The sequence below is a fragment of the Callorhinus ursinus genome, unplaced genomic scaffold (genome assembly GCF_003265705.2).
Source record: "Callorhinus ursinus isolate GAN/ISIS: 27379988/994484 unplaced genomic scaffold, GSC_fseal_2.0 scaffold7, whole genome shotgun sequence".
Classification (NCBI taxonomy): Eukaryota; Metazoa; Chordata; class Mammalia; order Carnivora; family Otariidae; genus Callorhinus; species Callorhinus ursinus.
In genome coordinates this window covers 32,181,957-32,202,520 of record NW_027397069.1, presented here as the reverse complement: position 1 = coordinate 32,202,520, position 20,564 = coordinate 32,181,957, and positions in this window count along the sequence as shown.

Sequence of the window (20,564 nt, the reverse complement as noted above, 5' to 3'; positions counted from 1 at the left end):
TATCTTGAAACACGGTCTTCATATAGTGTAAAGAAAACTTTTATTTCCTATCTATTCCGGTTTTACAGGACTAAAGAAGCTAGCAAACACTAGGAAAGCTATGAAATATTTGTGAGTGAATTTTTAGGTGTGGGGGATCACCATGCAGCTTTTGAGCATGGTCAGTCCATTCACTGTTTCAAAACAGTTCCATTAGCCTGCTAGTTAATGAAAAGTGTTCTAAGAGTTTACCAACAATTAAAATGTCAATACTTCAAAGTGGTTTTGTTTTGTTTTTCAGTAGAAGTTTCACCAAGATCTCTATAGCACTCATTTGTTTTGCTTTGCATATTGCTAAGGACATGTCAGTTCTTTTCAGTTTGAGGATATTTTAAATCAAAAGTATAAAATTCTTTATCTCATCATTTAGGTACAATTTATTCATTAAATAGCAGTTGGATTAAAACAATCATTGTAACTGACCTCATAGAGTTTACAGTCTCAATAAGAAGACGGTCATTGAATAAGTTCTGTAATTAATTAGTATTTCAAAAGGGGAAAAGACATTCTCTGAGATTGTAGGTTAGGGAGAATTTACCTAGTCCAGGGAAGATATCCTTGAGGAAGCGAGATTGCTATAATTTGCTACACGAAAATTAGATGCAAAGTGTTCCAGCAATGAAAGCAAAAGTTTCTGAATGTGAGAGATGAACTCCTAGGAGCAATGGGAAGTTATTAAAAAATTTGCGGCAGTAAAGCAGAATAATCAATCCTCACCTTTGAAGACATTATTCTGGTTGAAACTTGAAAAATTAAAGAATCAGAGTGTTTTCTTAATGTGTTGCTTTAGTAAACACAAAATATTTAACACAATTCAAGTACTCTTGTGCTTTAGGATTGTTACAATTGATGCAACGTTTATGGTTTCCTTTACTACAGCTCCCTCAGATGTTTAAAGTAAATATCTCTTCTCACTAAGACTGTTCACTTCTCACTACTGATATGTCTCACAAACCCAACCCTTCCTCTCAGTTGCTAACTTTTATCCACATTTGTACCATACGATACAAATGGAAGCCATAAAATCAAACTTCTTCAATTGGCTTTATAAATATTACACAAGCTGCTAGATAAAAAGAAAACACAGAGAAGTAAAGTATATGGGCTTTATGAGACCTATTCCAACTTTCTGCTCAAAGGTTACATTTTGTTCTCTGTATTATGCTTTTTGGGTTTCAAGTTGTTAAATATTCCACTACACGGTAAGTTGAGTATTATTGCACATGAAATTGTATATTTTCTCAAACCCACCTTGAAGGTATAAATTGCTTGCTATTTTACCCTGTTAACATAGAGATAATAAAACATTAATATTATAAATATTATTTTGTTCCCATGAAAATGACACATTAGCTCTTGGGGATAGCTAGATATGCTAAAAACAAAGTTTCATTATTGACTGCCAAGTTCTACCTCAATGGTGGTATCATAGACTAATACCAAGAAAAAGTTTGAGTCCCATGTTGGGTTTAAAATTACTTAAAAATAAAAATCTTTATCATCAAGATAAAAAGCTTTTGCACAGCAAAGGAAACAGTCAACAAAACTAAAAGTCAGCCTAAGGAATGGGAGAAGATATTTGCAAATGACATATCAGATAAAAGGCTACTATCCAAAATCTATAAAGAACTTATCAAACTCAACATTCAAAAAAAACCAAAAATCCAGTCAAGACATGGGCAGAAGATATGAACGAACAGACATTTCTCCAAAGAAGACATCCAAATGGCCAAAAGACACATGAAAAAATACTCAACATCATTCAGCATCAGGGAAATACAAATCAAAACCACAATGAGATGCCAGCTCACACTGGTCAGAATGGCTAAAATTAGTAACTCAGGAAACAACAGATGTTGGCAAGGATGCAAAGGAAGGGGCATTCTCTTACACTGTTGGTGGGAATGCAAATTGGTACAACCACTCTGGAAAACAGTATGGAGGTTCCTCAAGAAGTTAAAAATAGAGCTACCCTATGACCCAGTAATTGCACTACTTTTTATCCACAGATATAAACATAGTGATTTGACAGGGTACATGCACTCCAATGATTATAGCAGCAGTGTCCACAATAGACAAATATAGAAAGAGCCCAAATGTCCATCGACAGATGAATGGATAAAGATGTGGTGTGCGTGTGTGTGTGTAATGGAATATTACTCAGCCATTGAAAAGAATGACATCTTTCCACTTGCAATGATGTGGATGGAACCAGAGGGTATTATGCTAAGTGAAATAAACCAGTCAGAAAAAGACAAATACCATATGATTTCACTCATATGTGGAATTCAGAAACAAAACAGATGAACATAGGGGAAGGGGAAATAAAATAAGGTTAGAATAGAGAGTGTGGCAAACCATAAGAGATGCTGAACTCTAGGAAAAAAACTGAGGGTTGCTATAGGGGAGGTGGGTGAGTAGAAGGGGTAATTAGGTGATAGGCTTTAAGGAGGGCACTTGATGTAATAAGCACTTGGTGTTATATGCAACTGATGAATCACTAAATTCTACCCCTGCAAACGAATAGTACAGCACTTAGTTAACTAAATTGAGTTTAAATAAAGAATTAAAAAAAAAGAAATAAAAATCTTAAAAAAAAACATTTTTCTCTCAGTTATAAGGAAATTCCTCATTGTGCATTTCTAGGAAAAAGTGAATGGATAACTTTTCAATTTCTACCAATATTTAAGATTTAACACTTTAAATCTTTTTAATGTAAAGTCCAAATAAAGTCAGTTTTCTGTCTCATGCTATTTTCCCTTCTGCTATTAAAGAAATGTGAATTATGTGGCTATACATCTGGTTGTTCCTTCCCTAAATATACCTGCGAACTAAAAAACAAAACACTTTTGTCTTTCCAGAAATACGGGCTTCAAAGGGCTTTTGATTATTTAAATTTTCTAGAGTCGTTGATTCCTCTAATTTCCTTCCTGGAAAATATTTTTCCACATTAATCTGCCCAGGAAAATCATCTTCTAGTTTGTGACTCCATTCAAATTATATTGTATTTTAAAAATCATCCCTGAAACAATACTTTCAAACATAAATTGTTCCTATCACCTTTTCTCCCTCTAGTATATCTTTATATAGATTATACCACAGCATGTACACAAGATTTTATTGCATTTTTTTCATGCCTTTCTCCCTTTATTTCTCTTAAGCTTCTTCAGAGGAATATTTATATCTCTAATTGTTTTTGCAGCCCTCAAACAGGTGGGACACATATAAGTCATTAAATAATATTTAGAGCTTGAGTCAAAGTACATACTGAAAGTAAATCATGCTGATCCCAATCTAGATTGGGCAAATCTTCAGTGCACATAAAATATTGTAAAGATATAGTTGATGAGCATAGAATAAGAAATACCATGTTTCCCAGTACAAAATGAACAATATTATACATCTGATCATTTTTATACTTTTATCCATGATTACATAATAAACCAGGGCATACTGTAAGTAATCTATAATTTAGGGAGTATTGTTATCAATCTTCTCCATTGAACTGCCAATAATTATATAGATAGATAGATGCAGATATATATATATTTATAAATATATATACATATATAATTATACATTAAATACACACATAAATACGTATATTTATACTGGAGTATATATGAATATTATATACTCACAAACATATTATATGCGTCATTATATATATTTATTACACTATATTATAGTAGCAGTATATATATGAGTCTTATGAGTATTCATGTATTTGTGTGTGCATGTGCATTTGTGTGTAATTTTGTCATGAATGTCCTCATATTATACATGGAGTATGCACATTTAAGTTTATAAGATAATGACAAATAATTTTTCAAAATGGTTCTAGCGATTTATACTATCAATAAAAGATAAGACTGACTTTGTTCCACACCTTTATTTTTTTAAGATTTTATTTATTTATTTATGAGAGCGAGAGTGAGAGCATGCACAAGCAGGGGAAGCGGCAGGCAGAGGGAGAAGCAGGCTTCCTGCTGAGCAGGGAGCCCGATGCAGGACTTAATCCCAGGACCCCGTGATCATGACCTGAGCTGAAGGCAGATGCTTGACTGACTGAGCCACCCAGGCGTCCCTGTTCCACACCTTTAATAACCTCTATCCAAGGAAGAGTGCAATCCTCTGTAAAACTGACTGGGAAACTGATCGTCCCAATCAATGGGTCCAAAGGTCTAGGGTTATAGTGAAGGAAATATTAAAAAGATCATTTTAGTCTCAGGTACAAGATGCCATCTCCTATAATAATATAACATAACACAACATGAAACAAAACAACGTACCATGGGCATTTTTATCTCTATCTCATTTTATATCTGCTTCCTAATTGTTTCAAAATGTAGATTATAGGAGTGTATACAAAATCATTACCTCCACACTCTAACACATGGGGCCTTGGCAAGGAAACCTTGAGAAACTGGCAAAAGGAGTTATAATTTGGGACCAAAACACTCCACGATGAGAACCAGCCTCTTGATGCAGCTGTCACAGCAGGTGTGTACTGGCAGGTGAATGTTTGTAACAGGTGCAGGGTTGAGCAATGCAAGCTGCACGGGTTGGGTGAACAGACTGTGCAGACCTCTGTGTCCAACAAACCTCAGCACTTGGCCACAGCTGGTTCTGCAGGTATGGGGGCTAGACAAGGCAGCATTTTGATGATCAGAGAGCGCCTTTAATGCAAAACAAGGCTCCCCTTAAAAGTGACAGTTTCAATGTATGAGAATTTCAAGTATTGGTGGGTTGTGAATATTTAAAATTTTATTTCTAAAATAAACATGGAATTTTCTCGATTTCCTTAAAATTTTGATACATCATTAGTTTTTGATGTAGTGTTCCATGATTCATTGTTTGCATATAACACCCAGTGCTCCATTCAATATGTGCCCTCTTTAACACCGATCACCAGGCTAACCCATCCTCCCACCCCCCCCCCCCTTATAAATCCCTTTGAAGAAAAGATAGACCCTTGTCATATGTAGGACCCAGTAATGTCTTTCTCAATGACCTGGGAAACATCTCTTTTTAAATGTAAACATCAAAGGAAACAGAACTCCTTTTTCTTACTTTCTGTTGTAGAGCTGGAGCCTAACTCCAATGGGTGCCTTGCCCCAAATTACAAAACTACTCCCTGTCATAAAGATATGTCAATTTGTTTTCCTTTGGAATAAAAGCAGTTAGTAAACATTGATGGTTGCCCAATTGTCAGGTAAAGTTAAGATGAACTATGTGTGACAAATAGTAATGTCAAGTCCTCTTACTTAGTTACTGTTTATCTTGAGAACATGTCTATAATGGGTTGTATTGATGTCGCTATATAAAGGGGTGAATTTTTTTCTATCTGTGCAATATCTTTATTGGATTGCCTATAAGGGGTAACATCATGGTTTAATGCTTATGCAATTATAAGTGCTTTATTTCTGTACTACCTTTGTGGAGAGGATTTCTGGATTAGAAGAACATTTTGTTTTTAATTGTATTTTCCTCAAAGTTTAAACCTATGATATTATAGTGACCTCATTTCAAAATTATAAATTCTTATTTGTTCAAGCACTACTTTGTTTCATATTTCTATAGCTATGCCAGCTTCCTTTAAGTTATTGGCCTACTGCTATAACTTTTTTTTTTAAGATTTTATTTATTTATTTGTCAGAGAGCACACAAGCAGAGGGAGCGGCAGGCAGAGCAAGAAGCAGCCTCCCCGCTGAGCAAGAAGCCCAACGTGGGACTCGATCCCAGCACCCTGGGATCATGACCTGAGCTGAAGGCAGATGCTTAACCACCTGAGCCACCCAGGTATCCCTTACTGCTATGAATTTTTTCTACTCCTGTTTTCAACTTACTCATGGGAGTCTTGTTTTTGAAGCTGAATTTTTAATCTAATCAGAAATATCTTTATTTGGACTGGTGAATTTATTCATATTTGCTTTCATTGCTGAGATTTTAATTTTTAATATCTAGTTTTGCTCTATTTTTTTCATTTGTATGCTTTACTTTAATCCTTTAATCCTTTTCTCTTTTTAGTAGATACTTTCTCTTCTGTCCTTATAGCTCTCCTATTTCCTTCTTCTAGTTTCTCCTTTTAATGCTTACCCTTGAAATCTATTTTGACTTTGGAATCTAGTGTTAATTAACTTTACTCTTTTCTTTACAAATGTAAATACCTTAGAGAACTTTACTGCCAATCAACCTCTTGATGTACATGCTAATTTTGTCTGGTGTTTGGGTCTGAAGTTTTCTATTCCTTCAAATTATACATTATTATTAATTATATGTTATTATTAACATCATATTTTTAAAATTTTTATATAGATAATTTTTACTTTCCCCCCACATTGTTTTCCCTAATGTTTATGCTCACCATTCCTTCTTGTATTTCAGGTCTTTCTTCTGTGATATTTTCATCTCTTCCTGAAGTGAAATTATGTGATTGATAAAACCTCAACCTTTGATTTGTGAAAATGGCTTCACATTTCCATTATTCTCAAAAGATCCATATATGGTAGAAAAGTAACCAAGTAAAAATAAGATTAAAATGTTAAAACAGTCAACTGAACTAATCTGAATAGAGCAGGAGGAACTTGAAAAGCACCATGAACATAGAGATCTTTACCTATCTTGGTCACTGATGAACCCCAATTGCCTAAAAGGTGCCTGAACACACTATGTGCTCAGTAATTATTCGATGATGTAATGCACAAACATAGAATTAGAAACTTTGAATCATATTCTTTCTTTCTTTCTTTCTTTTTTTAAGATTTTATTTATTTATTTGACACACAGAGAGAGAGAGCACAAGTAGGCAGAGAGGCAGGCAGAGGGAGAGGGAGAAACAGGCTTTCCACTGAGCAGGGAGCCCGATGTGGGGCTCGATCCCAGGACTCTGGAATCATGAACTGAGCCAAAGGCAGCCACTTAACTGGCTGAGCCACCCAGGCACCCCATATTCTTTCTTTCACAAAAGGAAAAGAATGACTGTGAGGAAACACAGGTGCTACCATTAAAATAGCAAAGTTATACAAGAACAGAAAAATTCCAAAGCTGGGGAAAGGAATGTCTGGGAGAAATTTAAACAAAATTACTGGTCCTCCTTAGGACTTGTGAGCATTGCTTCTGTAAACATAGATAATTACTTCAATATAGAAATCAGTAGTGATTCTCTAATGAAAATAAATGTGGAGATATGAGAGAAATTTTTATTTAAACACATTTATTAAGTTGAAGAAATTCCAAATCAGTAAGCTCTGACAGCAACCAATACCATACATAACTAAAATGCCTCAAAGACATGTTAGATGTGACTGGCCCTACACAGAATGTAAGTTTTCTTGGAGGATAGACTGAGGCAGATGCGTGGTGCTTGATTCACAAAAGAGAAAGGAAGTTTTCACAAGATGAAACTCAATCATTTCAAAACTTGGTGTCAAGGAAGGTTGAGGGTTAGTGTTAATTATGTGGTTTTAAATATATTGGATGAAGAAGGAAACAGCTTCAAGTCAAGATGACTTAGGCCAATCAAAGTAAATTTCTAAAGATAGGAAGTAGAAAAGGATATCTAAAATACCACTTTCAATACTTGGTGGTGGGTGGCACCATCTCTCCTCTTGACACCCACTTAACTGATGGAAGATCACTCTTACTTCAGTGTAAGGTCTGAAAGAATCCTGTCCATTGTGATGGTTAATTTTATGTGTCAACATGGCTGGTCCACAGAGCCCAGATAATATAGTCTGATATTATTCTAGATGCTTCTCTGAGGGTGTTTTAAATAAGGTTAACATTAAGTCAGTGGAATGGCCTTTTAACGACTCAGCTATGGTGCCAGCTAGATGGCAATACCTTGCAGGACTGAGGCAAGATTCTCTAAGAGGTTATCTAGTTCTGAATCAGTGTCCAGTATATGATGTTTTTTCAGATAGACAGGATTCATGGATACAGGAATGAAAGGGTGGAAAAAGAAGTTGCATCACTCACTTTATGCCTAATGACCCAGTAGCAAAATCTTTGCTCGCTGTCCCTGCAACCTTATTCTCTGCTGGCCTAGATATGTAGTTCCAGAGGGAGGAACACTTCCACCAGGAGACACAACAATGGTCCCACTGAACTCGAAGTTAAGACCACCCAGTCACTTTTAACTTTTTATGGCTCTGAATCAAAAAGCAAAAAAAGAGTTATGGTACTGGCTGGGGTGAATGATCCGGATGACCAAAGATACTACTCCTCTACAACAGAAATAAAAAAGAGTATGTCTGAAATACAGGAGATTCCCTGGAGTATCTCTTAGTATTACCATGCCCTGTAATAAAGTCAGTGGAAAACTACAGCAGTCCAATCCAGGCAGGCATACTAATATCCCAGACCCTTAATGAATGAAGGTTTGGGTCATCTCAATAAGTAAAGAACTATTACTAGAAGAGATGCTTGCTGAAGGCAAAGGGAATTCAGAATTGGTCATGGAAGAAGGTAATAATAAAGACCAGCTATGATCACAAGACCAGTTATAGAACTATAGAACTAAGGACTGTAATTGTCATATCTCCTTTTTACTTTGTTATATGTTTGTGTCATGTGTGTGTGTGTATGTACATATATTTTTGTTTTCTTCCCTCTCTTACACCCATATCATGTAATCATGTAACATAAGATGTATGGACTTTACATCATAGTATTTAAGTTATGGGCTATCAAGAAGAATAAACATCACTCGAGAACTTTTCATCCTCTCCCGGGCACTGTGTTTTTTCTTGTATGCAGGATAGTTGTATCATGTTAGGGGAAGTATGCCATTGGTATTGTCTTTATTTTGAGAATAAATATGATTTAGGGAGATGCATTTGGGTGGCAAGTTAACAGAGGATGCTAGGCTGTGGTGCCCAAATATGTGGTGAAACATTATTTTGGAGGTTCTTGGATGTGATTAAAATTTAACTTGGTAGACTCTGAGTGAAACAGATTGATCTGCATAATGTGAGTAGGTGTCATGTAATCAGTTGGAGCTCAGAGTAGAACAAAAGACTGACCTCTCCTGAGAAAATGTAATTCTGCCAGCATATGGCCTTTAGACTTGAACTGCAACATCAGCTCTTCTCTATGTCTTCAGTCTGACTGCCTTTGGTTTCGAACTACAGCATCAGCTCTGCCCTGGTCTCTTGCCTGCCAGCCTACCCTGAAGATTTTGGACTTGCCAGCCTTCACAATAACATGAGCCAAATTCTTAAAATAGATCTATTTACTCACACACACACACACACACACACACACACACACACACACACGAAGAATATTAATACATCCGTGGTGGCAGAGCACAGTCCAGTTTGCTTATACTAAATAAATCTCAAAATCTAGCACACAATATTTTATGACTGTCAACGTTTTTTGTTATTGTTTTGCAAACACATTTTATTATTAATGATTGAGGGACATTTATAAGGCAGCTCTTATGTTCGAGTGAAGAGACTGAGTTTAGAAAGAGCAAGAGAGGGAGACAATAGGAAAGAGAAACAGAGACAGAAAGTGATTTTGAAAAGTAGGCATACAAGCATATGAGAATGTGACATTCATAGCTCAGAGCCTGGATCAGAGTAAAATTCAATAAACGTAGCCTCTATTATCATAACCATTATCAACTGCAATTGTTATGGAATACAGAAAAGAATCATACCACAAGGAGAAAATTAGACACCCTGTGGCTATGTTGATTAAAAAATGCTCAACCATGAGAAAGCTGAATTAAAGTTGAACCTTTCTTTCCTGCTTTATAATTCATCATAATGAATGTAGAAAAAAACTATTCCTTTAAAATTTGATTTGATTATGCCTCCACTGATTATTATCCTATATACAGAAATAGACCAAAATTGAAATCTTTCTACTTTGCATGCTATAAGCATGCACAGAAATTTGAAAATGAGAATCTTAATGCTATACTTTGATTTAAAAGTTATTTTACTTCACATGTATTCAACCTTGAGCAACCCTAAAAAATAACTGAAGACCACTTATACCATATTACACTTACAGTTCTTGTAATTGTTTTCTTTCCTCTATAGGCCTGTCCAAATTAAACTGAAGTATGTAAACAACAGTAACTCCAACAGTTACTGCATACAGCTCAAAGCCAAGAAACTCTAGATAATGAATAGTTCTCTTCATCCAGCCTGGATTTGGCACAAAGATGACATAAGACATACAAAAAAATTATATCTACATTTCAGATGTTAATCCTACCTTATTAGAAATTACATTGAATATAAATTGATTAATCAAATGTCAGAAACTTCTAGAAGAGATTTTTTAAAACATATGACCCAAATAATATGCCATTTCCAAGAGATTACAAAGATTTGAATAGGTTGAAAGTGAAAGGATAGGGAGAAAATATCATGGAAACAGTAAACCAAAGAGAGTGGGACTGTTCGACTATCGCTAATGTTGCTGTGTAGAAATGTGGAACCAGAATAACCAAAACTACTCATTCTGAGAGAAAAATCAGAAATGTGTATTTTTATTTCATGTCTTTTAAAATCAAAACACTGGCTCACCTTTTTACATTATGTAAGCCAAATAAAATAAGTGTAAGGTCATGTATGCCCTCTTGGCTATTAATTTATGACCAATTTAAGACTTTCAAAAACAAATAACTCTTAATAATCCCCTGACCAAATGGAATGGGGAAACATTTAGGACGCCAAACTCTCATAATGTTACGGAGATGGAGGAAGGATGTGAAGCTTGCAGAGGAGAAACAAGTAATTTAATTTCTCTCCCCAGCTATTCTACCACAGAGACTTAAAACTTAAAATTGTACTTCTTTATTTATCACAACAACATTTTTTAAGAAGCAACTTTTCATTGCTCCCTTGATAAAATGAGGAATTTACAGTCTAGCCATCAATGTACTCAGGATTTTAGTTCTAGATTAGTACTATGACTTGTATAAACTATGCAGATCTTTTACATAACTTAATTGAAAAGCTGTATTTCCAGGTCAGTGTCTGGCATAAAATCGGTGTTTGGATGGCTCTTAGCCACACATATATTCCACTTTTTAGTGGTATCATTCTAGAGTGCAGTATGAACACACCCTAGGAAATATTCAGGCCCTGGAAGGCATTCATCTAATGCAGGTTCTCTGAAACAAAGGATTGGATCATTCTGCTGTGAGGTTCTCTGGGTATGGTAGTACCTAAAAATGATTTTATTGTTTTGTTTTCCTTCCTAGCACAGTATAAAAAATAATAAATCACAAACATTTCTTGCTCACTATAATCATACTGACCTCACTTCCTGTATGCTTCTTTACACATAACTATTATACATAACATTACAGAATTGGCACTGCCCATTTCCCTCTATCCCCAATCACATTATATACACATTGTACTCTATGAATAGATGCAGAAAAATAAGAACTCAGTGACAGTTGAAAAAAATGGCTGTTTAGGTCATACTCAGCAAAAGATTGAAGCTGCAGTAGAAGGAGCCAATATTGTACTGAGAAAACAATGAATAACATATTCTTTCTATCTTCTTTAGTCATTAATTCTGCTTTTTCTCCACCTATGGCAGATCCCATAGGTTGTAAATGAATTTCTCAACAATCACAAGGCCTGCCATTTGTAATTTTTTTTCTAAAATAATACCATCTTATCATTTATCTCAATGTTTACTCTTTTTGTTTTTGTTTAACTCAATGGGCATTTAATTGGGAATTTTAGTGATATGCGTTACTATTGCAACTACAAAGCATTTACATGAATTTTAATGCAGAGAAATCAGTAAAGATAGAATAAGAAAAGTCAACCATAGGTTTGAGATGATAAAAATATAGTGACATTTCAGAAGAAAGTATGACAGATACTTTAGTTTGGCTCACTCAACAGAAAATGGCTTTTTACCCTGCCTCCAGAAGAGAGACTAGAAATCTTTTTTTAAAACCCCTACATTTTTTTTTAAACCTCTTTGAGCCGAAAGTGTTCATGTGACTCGCTTCTGAACTGTGAAATGAAGGGGCACTACCTTGATGGCTTTTCCTTCCTCCTTTTCAGAATGCTGGTGATAACTGGGAATATAGCAGCACTGCTAAGGAAAAGGTAGAAAGAGATAGAAGGAGACCATTTCCTGTCATTATTGAGGCAGAATTTCAGTCTTAGAGTCCTACCAGTAGAAATATTTTTGCATGAGATAAACAAATTCTTTTTGCTTGAGCTACTGTAATCAAGTCTCTCTTGTGAAACACAAACTCTCAGTGATATACAGTAAAAAAACAGACCTTTAAGGACAGAATGATCATGGATATTAAGAAACAGTCTATTTTCACTAAGTTCTAAGCCATATCCAACATTATTTTGAAAATGTCAGCTAGATCTATTACTATCATTTAGAAACTCCCAGATTATTCTAAAATAATATTTTAGTAATATTCCTGCATTTAACCCTTATTGCCTGTCATAGTGAGTTCTACTCACCCAAACTGTTAATAATCACTTACAACAATAAACAAAACTTGTCAGTTCTGGCTCTCAGTCTACTCACTGACGTATGTTCAATTCTTGGTGAGCAATCATCTGCTCTGACAATTTTCACTGAAGCAGTGGTACCTTTCACTAAGTATACCCTTGCACATTATAGACAGACACTCAATTTTTAAAAGGTTTGAGTACGGGTGGGATTATAAAACAGAAGCTAAAGAGCTTTCACATTTTTGAATTGAGAAAACACCAGAAACTTCAGACTCACCCTGAAAGATGAATCTCTGGATAGGAAGGGGCTTCTGCTCCACATGACCTTGATCATCGATCCTGAATATCTCAATGGGATCTCTTCTTCTGTGCCAACACTACTCCAGCAATACACAGAAAATCAGGCATGGATAAAAACTTGACCTTTCTTCTTCCTTGAAGAGTTGAAAAGAAGAGGAAATTTTACAAAAGCTTTACTAAAGAATAATAATAATACGCATTACCAAGTGACTGATGTAAAGCATTTAAAATGCTGGTTTTTAAAGAACAGCTTGTCACCACAGCTAACATATATCTCACTTAAGAGATCAAGGTAAAAAATTAAAAATGTCTTTGCCTGGGTGCTTCACTTCTTACCTCCAATCCTATCTTTAATATCTATCACTCATGAAGAGCTTAAACACTTAAAGTCTACTAAGAGAAACAGCCTTTAGTCCAATCTATCTAGAACATATTTATTCAATTCTAGTTCCTAGTAGTAAGACATATGCTGTTTTTGGTAGAAAGATTATATGATTTCAACATTTGACAAGACAATTAGAACTATTAAAAAAAACTCAACTATTTTCCATTACAGAATGCATTTATAATATCACAGATTAATGAAACAAACATATTTTAGTAAAACAGAAATGAAACATTCAAACAAGTTATAATATCACTCAAGCCCAGAAGGGCAAGGACACTGTTTAGAAAGTCTTTGGACTTGCATCATTTTGTATGACACTCATTGATTCATTCATTTTTTTAATACAACACTGTCTTATTATATGAACCAAACCAAAATGTGCCAACAGTATGCCCTATGCTTCAGGGAAATAAAAATGGGGAAATCATTAACAAACTTTACATTGTAGGAGTTCCCAACCTATCAAAAGGAGTAAAAATATAAACAAATAAATAAATACAAGTAATATAGTATAGTAGATGGATTTTTAAGGTAACCATATGGTTAGCAATAGCACTTCAGAGTTAGAGCACAGCATCTTCTGTCAGGACGGTAGAGGGAATCAGTATGATGCATATAAAATCTGATATTGGGTTTGTGTCTTAAAAATTGTGTTAGAACAAGAAGAGTATTCCAAGCAGAAAAGCAACAATCCAATTCTCCTCCCCCCAACTCTTCCCATCTGGGAGCTCCGCCAGAGCTAAAAAGTCCATCAGAACTAGTTGAAAGGGTGACCGTACCATTTTTAAATTAATGTTTTGACTTGAAAAGTCACCCTAATCTGAATGAAGCAAAATCCAATTTTTGGACAAGAATTAATTTCCATGAGACTAACAATATTCCATCTTTTAGATGTGTATTAACACCCATTTTTTTCAACAGAACAATTTTTTGGCATTGTAATGGATAAAGAATATCAAAGGGAGAGAATACTCTATAAATTCTTACAAGAGGTGGTAATTTCTTCTTAAATAGAAAGATGACAACAGTGTTGCATGATAATTTTCTCCAAGGGTAATCTCCATGGACAGCTCAAATTTTATTTGTTTTGCTCAATTCTGTATTCCCAGTGTTTAGGACAGAACAGTGGTCACAGAGTAGTTGTCCATAAATATGTGTTGAATGAAAAAATGAACAAGCAAGCAAATAAATTTTCAGTCTTAGTCCTGATAATACACCTGCAGATGTTATACCATAGTTCTTCTTGTATTTCAAATAGATTTTTAGAAACGTATTTGGCAGCATAATTGAAAAGTTACTAAATTTTATTAAGGTCACACTTGAAACAAAGCAATAAACCAGAGTAAACAGGGATCTAACTAATAAGGAGAAAGCTATGCAAATACTTCTAGAAGAACTCCAGTTACAACTGAGGAATGGAATATATACAAAACACAACTTAATAACAATTAGTGAAAATTTATTTATTTTTATTTTTTTAAAGATTTTATTTATTTATTTGACAGAGAGAGACACAGTGAGAGAGGGAACACAAGCAAGGAGAGTGGGAGAGGGAGAAGCAGGCCTCCCGCCAAGCAGGGAGCCCGATGCAGGGCTCGATCCCAGGACCCTGGGACCATGACCTGAGCTGAAGGCAGACACTTATGACTGAGCCACCCAGGTGCCCCTTAGTGAAAATTTAGTATGTTCAAAACTAATACATTTAAGCAAAATAGGTAAATGTGAGGGATATGAAAGCTAGTAGCAATATTACAGTGGTCTTGAGCTATAACAATTTTTTTTCAAAGAGTAAGATATTCATTGAAGATTCAAATGAAATCTGATTTAAAGGAAAATTTTTGACTCTGCGATGATGTAGGATAGTTCATATCTTTGAAATATTTTTCTCTTGAACTGGAATCACTTGTGATACAAAGACAAAACTGTAGAAGAGTGTACATGACTTTTTTGGGGGTTTTTTTGTATCTTAATTTTTTTCCCTTCTGGGACTATAACATTTTCATTATAGTTATTTAACAAGTGAAGATTAGATGGATGGATGGATGGATAGATAGAAGATAGACAGATAGATAGATATGTGATAGATTATTAAAATGTTTGTCATGTACATACTCTGTATGCAAATGTCAGCATAATCAGCTCTTTATTACCACTGTGAGAAATGCTGAGTCACACAAATATGCACAAATAATTCTTTCGTCAACAAGCAGAGTCCTTCATATAAACAAATATGTACAGGAAAATATGGAGAATAAGAAAAAGTAAAAAAAAGATTTTTAAAAATACTTATAAATATTGAATAAAATAAAACCATGTTTTGAGTATTTATACTTACAAACAAGAAAGTAAAACGCCTAAAGAACAGAATTCAAGAAGGGAATGAAAAAATGAGCCAAAGCTGATAGAGAAAAGATTAACATGGCAGATTTGGTTTCTCAGTTCTAGAGTGTCTCTACAGTAATTTGGAACCAAGACCGACTCTTGTTCAAACCCCCAAATATGATTATCTTATTTGCATTTTCTTACGTGACTTATGTTTCACATACCCAGAATATTCTTATGTTACTTATGTTTCATATACCCAGAAGAATGGGGCATGCTGTACCATATTTTCAGGACATATGAGGATGATTATTATGCAAACATTAAGATTAACGACATGCCTGCTTTCACTGTCAGGATCTTGAGCTTCTATTATCACGGCTGGTTGTGTAGTAGAACATATCTATGTTACCAGTTATTCACAAAAATATTTGTACCCTGAGATTCAAATGGACTTCCTTGAGCTGAGCCATACTGCATGTGTAGTTTGCTACAAGATAGAAAAATGTGTCCCGTGAGACTTCGTAGGATAATGACTTGGAAGCCTTTACCTGACCCTTGTGGATTCCACCCAATGCATATTTTTTTTTCATAGTGATCTTGCTCTGTATCTTTTGATGTAATAAATTTTAGCTACTACTGTAACATGCTATTGAGTCCTATGAGTCATTCTAGCAAATCAATTAATTTGGAAAGTGGTTTTGAGATACTAGAAACATCAAGTGATGCTGTGGCTAATAAGGGAGGCATATAGCATGGTTGCTATTACACAGATATTGGGTCTTTAAAATTAGGGTCTGGGGTGGACTGCCTATGCAGGGACAAAAGATGGATCCACATAAGTATTTGAGAAGGAAGCTCCCTTCAGGTTGCAAAAGATAACACAGACCTTCTAAGATATGAGTAATTCAAAATTACAAAATATATAAGGAAGCAATCAACCACAATTTAGAATAATCAGATACAATAAAAGTGACTGAAACTCCAAGGCCTTAAGCTAAAAATATTATAATCTAAAAGACAATATTAAAAAATAGGTGTATCTAAAATGATTAAAAGCTTAAAGGATTAAAAATATTAAAAGAATGAGATAATATGAAAAAGTACAAGTAGATGTGAAGTAGAAGAAAGATTGTATTTCTATTATAGAAAAATGTAGACTTTCAAATGTAAAACTCCTTGGGCCAGTTAACTTAAAAATATATGCAGTAAAAGAGGGAATTAATAAAGTAGGGGACAAAACTGAGGATATTATAAAATACAACATGAAGAACTGAAAAGATGGATGATAATTAAGAGAACTTAAATAATCTGGAAGATAAATTCATCAATACATGTATAAAAAAGTTTTAAAAATTAATGCAAGACGAAACATGAGAGACGATGGACTCTGAAAAACAAACTGAGGGTTCTAGAGGGGAGGGGGGTGGGGGGATGGGTCAGCCTGGTGATGGGTATTAAAGAGGGCACATTCTGCATGGAGCACTGGGTGTTATGCACAAACAATGAATCATGGAACACTACATCAAAAACTAATGATGTAATGTATGGTGATTAACATAAAAATAAAATTTAAAAAATTAATAATAAATAATATGAAGCAAATGCAATATTGAAAATAATATTTTGATAAGAAATTTTTAGAATTGGTAAAAGATATTAAATCAGTTAGAATGAAAGTCAGAAAATAAAATATATTTTAAAATAATCAGGATTTAAAGCAAGTAGCAATACTACTGTCTTTGAGATCAAGACACATCCATATGTGAAAAGTGAAAGGTCTGAGATTTTACAGAACTTGCAAGTTAACAAATTAGTTTTCCAGTTTCTTGAATAGTGGCAAAAAACACAAGAATTCTACGTCAAAGACAAAGAACTTTACTACTCACAGCAATAGCAATAGTGGAGTATCAGCATTTGTATAAGCTGCCCAAGGCTCAATTCACATAGGATGACAAGAAATAGGCTTGGTGACACCTGCTTATGCAGCACTGTGTTACAGGAAGAGAACACTATGCAGTGGAAATCAAGAGATAGGAAGTCAAAACCAAGGAGCTACAGTGACCAGAAATGCCCAAATGCAACTGCCTCTTGACATGCAGAAAGCTAGAGAGGAGCACTTGAGTAATACTGTAGTAATTGTTTTAAAGTAATCTCTATGCACAACATGGGGCTCAAACTCTCAACCTTAGATCAAGAGTCACATGCTCTACTGTCTGAGCCAGCCAGGTACCCTAAATAATATAGTAGTAACTTTAATATTTTCTTCATCTTGTTCATTAGTAGAAAAAAACAAATGAATAGGTAGATGATCTTTTGACTTTACCTCTCCCTTACAAATCTCTCACAATTATATCAACTCAAAATGGATTAAAGACTTGAATGTAAGAGCTAAAACCATAAAAATCCTAGACAAGGAGCTCCTCCTGGCTGGCTCAGTCAGTAAAGTACGTGACTCTTGATCTCAGGGTAATGAGTGTGAACTCCACATTGGGCCTAGAGTTTACTTAAAAAAAAAAAAAAATCCCAGAAGAAAACATGGGCAGTTAGTTCATTGACATTAGTCTTAGCGATGTTATTCTGAATCTGACTCCAAAGGCAAGGGTAACAAAAGTGAAAAACAATAACTGGGACTACATCAAACCAAAAATCTTATGCGAAGTGAAGGAAACACTCAACAAAACAAAAAGGAAATCTACTAAATGGGAGAGAAGACATTTGTATATCCAATAAGGGGTTAATATCCAAAATATATAAAGAATTCACACACCTCAATAATAAAAAAATGATCTGAATAGACATTTTTCCAAAAAAGACACACAGATGGCCAATAAGAACATGAAAAGATGTTCAACATCAAAAATCATTTTGGAAATGCAAATCAAAACCACAATGAGATATCACCTTACACCTGTCAGAATGGTTATTACCAAAAATACAAGAAATAACAAATGTTGGCAAGGATGTGGAGAGAAGGGAATCATCGTGCACTGTTGTTGGGAATGTAAATTGGTGCAGTATGTTGGTTCCTCACAAAAAAAAATAAAAAAGAGTTACCATATGATCCAGGAATTCCAGTACTGGGTATCTAGCCAAATAAAATAAAAACACTAATTTGAAAAAGATATATGAACCCCTATGTTCACTGTTGCATTATTTATATTAGCCAAGGTATGGAAAAAATCTAACTGCCCATCGATAGATACCTGCATAAAAAGGATGTGGTATATGCACAAAGGAATACTGCTCAGACATAAAAAAGAACAAAATCTTGCCATTTGCCACAATATGGATGGACCCTAAAGAGATTATGCTAAGTGAAATAAATCCGGCAGAGAAAAATAAATACTGCACGATTTCACTTACACGTGGAATCTAAAAAACAAAACAAACAAAACCCAGACTCATAGATACAGAGAACAAATTAGTGATTGCCAGAGTGGGGGGTTGGATAGGTGAAGAGGATTAAGAAAAACAAACTTCTCGTTATAAAATAAATAAGTCATGGGGATGTAATGTACAGCATGGGGAATATAGTCAATAACATTGTGCTAACTTTGTAAGGCAACAGATTGTAACTAGACTCATGGTGATCATTTTGCAGTGTATACAGATGTGAAATCACTATGTTGTACCTGAAACTACTATAGTATTGTATGCCAATTATGTCTTAATTTAAAAATAAATAAATCAGTACTTTTCATCCTGGTGGAGGAGACAAAGACAAAACATCACTGATTTCTACGCAATATAACATATGTAAGGAGGCAAATACTCAGAGTGCTGAAAGAGCAGTAGAGGAACATTTAAACCACCCAGATAATCTTAGAAAGCATTAAGAGCAGAAATGAGCCGAGACTTGAAGAAAAAGAACTATAAATGTTAAAGAAAAATGTGGAGCCGGCACTTCTGTCAAAAGAAGCTGTATGAATAAAAGAATAGAACTATGAAATGATATATTGTGTGAAGCACTTTGTACGAAGTTTGTGGTGTAAAAGAGCAAGAAATGAAGCAGGATCTATAAAAAGAGGCCAATTCATGGAAGGGCTTATGTATCATGCTTAAGGATTTAGGCTTAATCTTTTGGGTGACAGGGAGCAATTGAAGAATTTAAGCAGGGAAGTGAGTGACATGGACAAATTTTGATTTTAAAATAGATTTCCATACTAAAGAGACTTGCGTGAGTAAGCTAGCTCAGTCATTTATTAAGGAGAGTCATTGAGAAGTGTGCTTAAATCTCTGAATTTCAGATTCCTCATTGCTGAGAGACTTAAGTGAGATATATAATAAATCAAAAGATATATGGAATCAACAATGCACATAATTGCAAGCTGCGGTCAGAATTCAGAAATGTGAAAATGGCGGTTGCACATTCCACAAATGAGGAGATGTGCTTCTCTAAGTGTCACAACAGATGATCAAGAGAATGTTCTCAGGCTGAAATTTGACTGTAGGATGATAACGCTACCATGAGAATATTCAAAGAAAAATTCCTCAAAGCACTGGTGGAAGAGGAAGTCAGGAATACCATGCTTAGAGGAGAGAGAAAAAGAGAAATTAAACATGATACTCAGGATAATAATGCGATCACAGTTTGGGATATAAAGAAAAACCAGGTAAGATTCTTATAAGCTCTAGGGCAAATATCTCAGCATTAAAGAAATAAAAATACAACCATTTCATTAATGGGGACTGTGGGGTTAAGGTCTTAGGAAATTAATCACTAACCATAATAATGGCAGAGATCCCTAAGGAGTGCTTATTATAACAAGAGAACCACTGGAGAAGAGGCTGGAGGGAAAAAGAAACTTTCGTCCCCATGCCATAACTTGTTAATTCAGTCATTCCACACATATTTATAACATTCCACACTGATATTACAATGGGCTGTAATCACACAAAGTATGATTGCACATAAGTGCAAAATTAGTTGAAGAAAAATCATTAAATAACAACATAAAAACAGAGTTATATATGCAATGAAGACAAAAATAACAGATTTAACAACAGCAAAAAATATCCTTGGAATTAAGGAAGAATTCCCT